Source organism: Mercenaria mercenaria, chromosome 14, assembly GCF_021730395.1.
Source record: "Mercenaria mercenaria strain notata chromosome 14, MADL_Memer_1, whole genome shotgun sequence".
Taxonomy (NCBI): domain Eukaryota; kingdom Metazoa; phylum Mollusca; class Bivalvia; order Venerida; family Veneridae; genus Mercenaria; species Mercenaria mercenaria.
In genome coordinates, this window is record NC_069374.1 from 8042910 (window position 1) to 8054410 (window position 11501).

The 11501-nt window shown below is 31.3% G+C and overlaps 1 long non-coding RNA gene across 1 annotated transcript; it reads right to left on the reverse strand.

The window, feature by feature from the left end:
* Positions 1 to 467: 467 nt before the first annotated feature.
* On the reverse strand, positions 468 to 9031 carry LOC128548350 (uncharacterized). Its single transcript, XR_008366964.1, has 2 exons — positions 8014 to 9031; positions 468 to 7705 (listed from the first exon to the last, which is right to left on the reverse strand). It is a non-coding gene; the product is annotated as an uncharacterized LOC128548350 (long non-coding RNA).
* Positions 9032 to 11501: the final 2470 nt, after the last annotated feature.

Genomic DNA, 11501 nt, shown 5'->3' on the forward strand with positions numbered 1-11501 from the left:
AAGAAATATTAATGAAAAATAATAACGTATATAGATATTTTTATCTGACTCTTAAAACTATTTTGTATTATCTCTCAGGCAAAACTTGCATGTGACGTCACGCAATGGCTTCGACGACAAACGAAATGTTGTTAAACAGTTGATTTTGTGAAAATAAAAACAGTGATAGGCTGATAGCGACAAGTAAGCACAGTTTGGTGTATAGCTTTGTTTCCTTTAGATGACGACACAAACCAATCACACTCGCACTTCTATTGTTTTCTTAAATTTTCTTGTTTTCTTGTGTTTTATATAGAGGGTGGGGCGGGTGGTCTTGTGTTGACTTAATAATTGATAGAGTTTCAGATTCCTGTGACCGTATATAGATATTTCATACTTATTAATGACAGAAACAAAATCTCTACCGTAAACTTAAATTTCAACATTAAATATTGTTTTGTGGATGAAAACAAAACACACCGTCAATATACAAATTACATATATTCTAACGTTTCGGCAACATATCTTCTTCTTTGTTAACATAAAATATTAAAATGTTACATTAATGTATTGTATACACAACCACATATAACAATAATATTAGAATAACAATGATAAAAATGAGCGGTGTTATCGCAGTGTAAATGCCGTACATAATGCTCGAGACAGCTGTTGTCGTAATGTTCGTTATATTTTTATTGTAACGTTTCTTAAGAACACATGAACGAACCAAATTCCAAATTCCATCTTATGCAGTGTTCAAACTGTATACATTTTAAAATGGACTGTTTTCGCATCCGCCCGTTATAAATCGGCCGCATATCACATTTTATCTGAATACCTTATTGTTTTCTGTGCCCACAGTGTTAACTATATTATGCTTGATATGTATATTGTACTCTTTTTTTCCCTTGTTATCGAAATGCGAATTTGTTGTAACGTTGATCACACATTGCACTTGAATTATCATTTCGCATTTTATTTTTGAGTCCGTCAAATATTCATATCATTAATGCCGAATATTTTAGGCATTCCGTCGAATTATAGTTTGCAAAATATCATCATCGCAACAACACGTGTTGTTTTCGTCATGTTCTTTTATGATATTTTGAATGTAACAAACATTTTTCATGCTAAGTTTTCGTTCAATATACGTTCATTATTCCTATTTATTATGCGTAGTTACATTTAACAAATGTTTAACTTCAAAGTGATTAAACACGTATCCATTATCATGATGATAGTCACAACACATTTATTGCATCCGCTTATCTAGGGTTTATTTATCTATTAAACTCAACTCTTCACGTTTACATATTATTTGAAACTTAAATGCCATTATCCACTTTGAAATATCCCAAAGTTCTGAATTTTGTAGAGTATATGCTTTCATCTCTGTGGTATATCGCGGCGGAAGATAGAACGATATTTTTATTCCACTGAATTTCAGACATCCACTACAAATCTGGCATTGTGACAATAATTCTGAGTGTTCTTTCTGTACCATGCATACTATTTTCCGATTCTTTACTTTTAAATTAGTTTTCAAGTCGGGTGTCTTCAAAATTGTAGATACTAAATATCTTAAGATACAGTTTAGATATTTAATAATTTTTTGCATGTTTTCGGTAACATCATATATACTTTTCTTTCACAACTTGCGTTTACGAAAAGACAAATTTAATATGAATTTGTATGTAGATTTTTTCAAATTGTTGCCGTTGCGTTTATATTTACAGTAATGTAATTACCTATGGCATCTTTTGATAAATGTTGCAATCAGTGAAATTTCAATTTATAGATAGACTATGAATATATGAGTACTCCATTTCATAGGTATCCACCTGATATCAAAATAGGTTTGTTTCATCAAAGATTATAAATGTTATTCAGCTCTGCTCAGTCCTTCATAACACGACAAGTATGTGTCCGAAAAACACATACATAAAATACTCTGTTTCTTATGAAAGTTTTTCTGACATTCATTGTCTAATTTATTGTGTTTTACCGAATGTTTGCGGAGTTTGGTATAACTTCCGTGTTTCATAAGGTTTCATCGATGTTTAGGATACGTTGTAGAAACACAGCCTAGGGTTTAGTAAGTATGCCACTTGATCCTATCATGCAATCTCTTTTATACAAGATCTAGATTAAAGTTTCAAGTTTTCAAATGTGTGAATAACTACTGCGCAGTTTAAGACCCAGAGAATGAAAAAAACTTGTAATATCATGTACATTTAAATTTTGTAGTTACTGTGTCACTGTACTCCTTTCAGTATTGATAGTTAGAAAACAATTAAATTTACGAACGGTACTGCAATGTTGTTAATAATATATGATTTTAATGATAGGTGCATGTGATTTGACAGTTAAAAGTATTCTATTAACACTGACAGTATGAAGAGGGGATGAATGGAGCCGGACATTTGTATTCGGAGTTGGCAATGCGTCGAACAATGTTAACGAAACTCATCTACATGCTATTTACACTGCACGAGAATAGTCTTAAATGTACGTTAACTTTGCAGTTTACAACTGTTCTACAACAAAGATCTAAGAACTGAAAAATTAGAGATTGAGCCTGTTCATGGACGGTAGTGGAAAAGCAAGCTACTGCCCATGTCTTTAAGTCCCAGTTTGAGCAGAACTCAACATTTACAAATGTTATCAGTACCAAAATATAACTTAAAGATACTCGCAGATGTGTTAATATGGCGGTGCACATGGAAACCCAGTTTCCTATTTGCGCTTTTATCTATCTCTTGGCCACGAAATACTGTGTCTTTTCCACGAGATACCGTTACAAATAAGAGAGTAAAGTCGTTGTTACGATTCAATAACTCCTTCCGTAGAGGTACATTGTATTAGTTGATTAACTCGTGGCAACGAGATAACACTGCGTTTACAAGACTGTTAATTCATGGTCACATGATAATATCTCGTGGTAATGTCATAGTGTCAAGAATGTCAGTTAAATCAATTAGTACTCCTCACAGAGAGGTATCATTATACTTTATACTATGTGCTTTTTTACTTATTTAGTTTTCTGCGCAACAAATACTGATAATCCCTAACAGTTTGTTCGCCGAGTTGTCAATCACACATAGAGATTGCTATATTGCATGGCCGATATAACTTCGGATAATCGGAGATATAACTGTATGCGTCTGCACTTTTGTACTGTTTCTCGCTAGTAAGTTACAGAATAAATGTTATTTTCAAACTTATCCTCTTCTTTAGCAGCGAAAATCGATTCATGCTTAGTCATTTTCAGATCTTGAAGGAGTCAACATCAGTACAAAATCAAACACAGATTTTATTACAGCGGAAATAAATTTAGGAGTACGTGCAGAAAAAAAAAACTAAAGTCCCTGACTATATGGCTAATGAATTCTGTTTAACCCCGATAGTATTGCAGATCTTGTTTTGAAATATGTTATAAATGTGTACATTTAAAATAATTTGCAGTCATATACGGGTACTAGTATGTATTTTCTGTTTATATTTGCCATTACCTTTATTACAATACTGCTGCTGCGTAATGTCTTATTCAGATAATTAATCCATTTAAAATCATACATTTGTCAGTTGTTTTTATCAATTATAAGTAAGTATTAATACTGACCTATAGTTAAAATGTTTCTGTTTCGAAAATATCAGAATGTAGATGCGTAAGTATAGCGAAATTTTAAATATATCGGTAACTGTGAACGGAATATGAATACATAGTATATGAACTCGTGTTAATAACCATTCGACGAAGCATACAGCAAAACTTGATTAAACTAAACCACTCTTGGATTATAGCACTTGTAATTCAGTTGTGGTGGAAATTGATACCTAAATTCATTTATTTGTGCGTAACTGCTTTTGATGAGATAGTTGCATCTGTTTAAGGATAACAAAAGAGTTTTACATATTTTATAATTACCTTAACAGAATTCTGATGTAGAACATCTTATTTACATAGTACCATGTATGGCTTAGTCTTTCTCCTTCATTTTGGAATGCTCCTTGGCAAGTTGTTATTTGGAAATGTGGAGACAAATCATATAAAAGCAAGGAGGCACCTAACCATTGCTTGTTTTGCTAAGATATTCATTTTTAGGTACACGAATGTTTGAGTATCCTTAAGTAAGTTATCTTACAAAGCGTATGTGGTAATTTACACTTACATACGATGTTATCTTACTTATTTAAAGAGACAATGCTGGCATTTAGAGCTTTTACATTGTCTGAAACAGTCCGTTTTGCCCAGAACAAAAACATTATACTGGCTTCCTTTTCAATTAAATAACAGCTATCTCAATGTTTATGCCGCATTTTTATAGGTATATAACACCTCGTTCATATATATATTACTAAATATATATGTGAAAACGGAGCTGTGTGCAAAGTTTGAAATGATACGCATCTTATACATGTATAATAGCTAACCATGGTATTTCCGGTAACAAAGGAATTTCGTACATAGCTTGGTTTTTTGGGTTTTTTTTTTAGTTTTGCTCTACAACTACAGCCTGTTTCATAGAGAATAACAGGCTACTGTCTTTTGATATCAATGTTATCAGGTCGAGGTTGATATGGGCTGGAAGGGGTGAGGGAACCGAATCCCTTCCGCCCATATCAGCCGAGACCTGATAGCATTGATATCAAAAGACAGTAGCCTGTTATTCTATTTATCATGAAACCCACACAAACTGCTTAGAACAACATATGTTTTCATCTCTTATTTAGTAAAAGATGTCTACTGAAGCAAAAAATTAAATTTATATTTTATGGATTTGAAAATTCATCCGCCCCTGAAACATCTGAACGAAACAATACGACAGCCATATCGAATTCATTTCCGACAATTTTTTTTTAACTCTCTGATATTCTTGTAAAAAAGTAACAATGAAATACACTCTTACCTGCATAAAAAATCAAAAATCATCCTCTTGAATAAACCAGAACATGCTTTATTTCCATTATGAAACATTTGACACAGACAACTACATGTCCAAACCAAAGCGCTGAAAATTTCACTTCCAGTTCCAGACTCACATCAGAGTCTCTGAGATACTTTAAAGTTTTTAAAATCACAAAATTTACACCGATTCAAGAATAATAATTAACACAAATAGTTTTGCTAATACTTAATAAAATGTGCATGCCTTAAATTAGGCATAAACCGAGAATAAGTACTGGTACTGATGATAAACCCGGACAGATGATAAAGTCGAACACCTTGGAAATATTCGATTGCAATCGGTTATTTATAAAATTGAACACACCATCTAATAGTTTCCACTTACAACACCAACTGGTGTAAACAAAAACAAAATTGATAAATATTCTGTATAAATAAATGACTTACATAAATTTGTATAAAAAATATTTATCCAAAATTACTGGGGAAGAGGGTGTTTTCTTGCGCATGCTCACTGTCAAAACATGAAGACCTGACATTTGTTAACTTTTCATTACTTGATCAGGAATGACTGTTGTAGCTTTTTGGGGAAATTTCAATATAATAATACCAAGAAAATTTTGTAACTGACAAAGGGTTCGAAATTATCATCAGTCAGCATTCATAAAGTCCCCTTTTTACATACCCCTTTCAGGCCCTCACTTCGTGTGAGTTTGCTTACTAAATATAAATTTGAATTATGTAAAGTTTTCAGCAAAGGTTAAGCTTTATTTTGATACCGACCATTGATTTCAGTTTGCAGAAATAAAAAAGTTACAGGTAAAAAACCTCATTTTCTGTTCGGGTTTATCATCAGTACCAGTATATCTTACATTGTCAAGTGCATTGTAAACCTTTCCAAGAATCGATCCATGTAAACATTGTGATGTCATGATGAACGGTTCACAATGACGTCATTCAGTGCTATTGTCTGTGTGATAAAATTAGAGACAACCATATTCCAGGAAATTTGTTGAGATTACAGAATCTATTTAGAAAAAAATGTTGTGCAACATCGAGACTGGACTCTGTAATAAAATTCAATCTGGAATGATGTAAAAACTAGTCCGTCAATATGGGAGGGGCTTAATTTTGATATCAGGTCAATGACCTGATAACAAAATAAAATATCAGGCAAGTGAGATCAGGCACTTTGCATAGTTATTGCATGATAATATATATAAACACGTTACGCAATCTGTTGAGTATTTTTAACAATTTAAGCTGGTACCGAAGAATAAACTGTTTTTTGAGAGATACGCGTTGAATATCTTTAACATATGTTATTGTGATATTGGGACATGCAATAGTTTAGTGTCAATGTCATTTTTATTTGGTATTAAATTTAAGAAATAATATATCTCATTAAGTGATTTGGCGCTGAATAAGTCATTGTTTGGAGTTCAGATATCACGAGGGCGCAGCCCGAGTGATATAATTAATACGCATCTGAACGACAAACACTGATTTTATCCAAGAGCAAATCACTAAATGAGATATATTATTTCGATTCTAACACGTTACCAAGGACTTTAAAGTATATCCTTGACGGTATTCATTAAATATTTGCCCGTTTTCTATCGGTTTCTTTTCCAGCGCGCCTCTATGTCGTTTGACGCTATGACGTAATAATTGTGACGTCAGAACAGCGATTTGTTGTACAATAATTCACTGTTTTCAGCCTTCTTTGTTAATAGGAACATGAATCGGATCGTGTTAGAATAATGTGTACAATTAAACTAATCCACATCGTTTCAATATTTCAATGTCATTTGTTGTTCCTACTATAATAAATATGTTTGAACATGTACATGTACTTCTTTTCATCAACATAAAGTTAGATTTATTTATTGAAACATTATATAACATGTTGATACGCTCTTGTTACAAGTAAAAAATAAGAAAAGCGTTTCGAAAATGGTACGTCATTTTCGGACATCACAAACATAAAAAATGTATATAAAGTATTAATCACTTTAATGATAAGCATGTCTTCTATGAGGCTGCATGACACCAGTTAAAATGAACAATGAACTAACTTTGTTATCATATACTGGGTGATATAATCTAATGCAAAAATCAATTTTCAGTTTGCTTCGTTTGGTACATATTAATTTGTATTACTAATATGTTGTACATGACATTGACAATATACTTAATATAAGCTTAGATAGGTAATCATTTTATTGGACATTTTCTAATTTCTTTCAATATGCATGTATTTTAGAAAAACAAAATCTTCCAACAATAACCCAATTAAAATATGTGATTTCACATTTTCTGTAGTATGACAGTTTGGTTGGCAAGGAGACTTGACATAGATTAGATAGATCTGAAAGTTTACACATCGTGCTTACAAAATATAAAATCAAGATGTGCGTATTTCATTTAAATTATGTATATCAACAGTTCACCTTTAAGTACTTTTAATGTTTTTTTATAATTTAAAAATTTATGTCAACAATAGGTTTTGATGTGACAAATCAACTGCATACATGTACTGTTATAAAAATACATTGTTTGATAAAGTTTTGAATACTTCAAACTGTTACAGATTGTATCCCCATCAGCATGTCGCTACTTTGTCGTTGCACAAATATGTAAAATACGAATGAAATAACTATATACCTCTACTCAAATGTGTGTTACATGCAACATATTGCTCAAAGATCCGAAATGCAAATAGTGTTTTGTCATTCTAGTAGTCTCCCTTTGCTTTTATCACATGTATTTTAAATGCTCCGGTTTTAACTAACAAAGAAGTTCCTTCTCCATCTGAAAGGAAAATGTTGCTATAAACTATTAAGTACAGTTCATTGGCACACAAAATCGAAGACGCTGAAACCAGTCTTAAAGACAGAGTTTGTTGTGAATTGAAAAATATAGCCATTATCTTTAAATCTCTAGTACTTTCGTTAAGACCTTATTTATTTACTCTAAAACCATATCATAGTGCATCAGTCCATGTAATTTGGGTAAACATTCCATCATAATAGGACAGATATGTCTTATTTGCACAAACATTGAATACAGCGATTTCTTCATATTGTAAAAATGAATATAATATATAATGTACGCTTTACCTTCCAAATAATATACTGCTATGTAACGCAAACAACCACATACACCAACAGGATGATAATAACAATGACAAAAATAACCGGTGTTATCACAGTGTAGAAGCCATACATAAAACTCATGAATCCAGACTGTACGCTCGGAACAGCTGTTGTCGTAATGTTCATTATGCAAACGATAACAGCAATCTTTGCTTTGATATAATCACTGATAATCTTTCGATATTATTTTATATCGCAGAATCAAACACTGTATTCCATCTCCTTTTCATATAACAAAAGTATTAATTTCAAAAAGGGGTGTTTTCGTTTTAAGTCTGTGATTTTGTTCTTTATAAAATCGGTCACATGTTGAATTTGAAATATTACATTTTATGGTGTCTTCAATGTAATTACAATATTCTGGTATGTATTAATTCCTTTCTGTTTTAAAGTAGTTTGAATCTGTTGTAACTTTGAATATTGCGATAAGATGTTTATTATCTTTTGTCGGTTTCTACCTATCACGGGTTGACGTAACTTATTGCAATTATAAAGTACTTTCATTCCAAGTATTTCTTATAATATATCACCACTGAACCTTTTCCTCTTGTTATTAGTCACTGATTTGTTTTCCATTTTATTGTGGCATTTTCTTTTTATGAATATTTATTATGATACATTTTTGACATTCGTCTGTCTTTTATTCATTTTTTTTATAATTCTGGTTTTGACGTACGTAGACGCATCTCACAAGCTTATACAAACGTTAACTTATACTCATGATCTGAATAGGATATTAACATTTTTTTCAAGATAAAATAATTTAAACTAAAATTCACATACATGGCAGTATTTTACAAATCCGTACAGTCAATTGAATCTAAAGTCTGATTTAGTTTGCTACTATTTTAAAACTTTATTGCTCTCCTCGCAACATGTTCACTTTGAAAGTTTCCAAAAGTTTGAAAATTTGAAAGAATATAATTTAATCTCCGAGATATTGCAGCTTGATAGATAGATAGCTTGGTATTTTTCATGCCACTTATTTTCAGAAACTCTCCGACTATCTGGCATTGTGACAATAATTCTACTCTTTTGTGCACTTTGTAAACCATTTCTCGAAATTCTGCGATCTGTTTTCCAATTCTTTACTGCATTTTTCACACGTCATGTCTTGATTAAAAGGGTTGTATTGAACATGAATCAGCATATTTTAATCACTACCTTATCAGCGCTAAAACACTAGATAAAAAACATTTTACAAGAAGCCAAATTACATTTACTATACAATGCTATGGAGTTTCTTAATCTCGATAAATATCACGCCCAAAAAATGTTAAAGAACTGATGATTTTATAAAAAGGGATTTGACAAAAAAATCCCTGTTTGGGGGTAGTATACGCCATTTTGGGTGTCCTTATTTTGACTAAATAACGGAGGACTATTTAGGAAATGGTCGAATTTGTAAATAAATGCTAAGATTATGACATGGATTAATCCATGCATTGACAAACAAACGAATAAAATACGTAAGCTATTATTTCAATTTCATTCCAAGTGCATTATATAAACATGGATTAATCCATCTGCAAATATAACATCCATTGCTGATAATGCCTTTACAATAAAACTCCAATATTTATCATAGATCTTCAGGTAACAGTGCATGGATTAATCCATCATTCAGTCCCAGTCATTTTCAAATAATTTCTACAAAATATAGAAACAAATACAATCTAAAGCATGGAATAATCCATCATGCAATCAGCAAAACTCTAATAAGCAAAGGCAATCGACTGAAATCAAGAATTGTTCCAACTTTATCTCATTTTAGTTTGATCAAATACATGATCAGTCCACTTCAAGTGTAATATAAAACATGGATTAATCCATCCTTTCATCTTGGATTGTTATTACAATGCCATTACTGACTGTGAAATGCACACTGTCGGTTTATCTAAAATGTAAAATCAAAAACATGGATTAATCCATGGATTAATCCATGCATTGATTTTATAAGAAAATCAATACTTTTACCGAACAGTGCTAGCATTAATTATAGAAAAAGATGGATTAATCCATCCATATTTTATTTTTGTGGGAAAATGTTCCAACTCTATCTCATTTTAGTTTGAACAAATACATGATCAATCCACTTCATGTGTAGTATAAAACATGGATTAATCCATCCTTTCATCTTGGACTGTTATTACAATGTCATTACCGACTGTGAAATACACACTGTCGGTTAATCTAAAATGTAAAATAATAACATGGATTAATCCATGCACTCAGTCTTTAAGGAAACCAATATTTCTACTTAACAGGGCTAACATTAATTATAAAAAGATGGATTAATCCATCCCTATTTTATTTGGTGAAAAAATATTGTTCCGACTTTATCTCATTTTAGTTTGAACAAATATATTATCAGTCTACTTCATGTTTAATATAAACATGGATTAATCCATCCTTTCATTTGGACTGTTTACTGATTGTGAAATATACGCAATGTCGGTTTATCTAAAATGTTAAACCAAAAACATGGATTAATCCATGCGTTCATTTTATTAGAAGAAAATCAATACTTATACTTAGCAGTGCTAACATTTATTATAGAAAAGGATGGATTAATCCATCTCTATTTTGTGTAGTGGAAAGATATTGTACGACCGACTAAAATGTTAAGTAAAAGGCATATATTGATCAGTCCATTTCAACTTGTAAAAACAAATGCTAATATTGACAGAAAAAGATGGATTAATCCATTCCAGTTTTATGTGAAACGTCTAACAAGTAAAATCAAACACAAACATTAATTCATCTTTTTTCTATCATGTTTCCAAAATTGCTACATACATTGTTGATATCGATAGAAAAAAGATGGATTAATCCATCCCTGTTGCATGTATTTATTACCTAAATCATGGGCGTTTATACGTCAGGCGTAATGATTTTTACGACGTATTATCGCCCGAATGTATAAACAGTGTTACAACTAGGTTTTGTTATAAATTATTTTGATTCTAATATGCCCTTAATCTAAAACAGTAAATACAATATAGTAGCGCTTTTTCTTGGTCGCAACCTAAACGTTGAAGTTACCGCACGTTAACATGACGTCATTGTAGCGTTAGAGTGTTTCAACAAGAAAAGTATATTAGAATTCAATATAAAAATAAGGGATGGATTAATTCATAATTTTCTATATTAATACACTGAATGTAAAAAAGTTTGGTAACTTGGAAGTAGAAAAGATGGATTAATCCAGGTCTTCTATGATTTTACATAAATTCGAAACGTTTCATACGGTTTGCTTATATGTTTTTCAATACATGCAACAGGGATGGATTAATCCATCTTTTTTCTATCGATATCAACAATGTATGTAGCAATTTTGGAAACATGATAGAAAAAAGATGAATTAATCTTTGTGTTTGATTTTACTTGTTAGACGTTTCACATAAAACTGGAATGGATTAATCCATCTTTTTCTGTCAATATTAGCATTT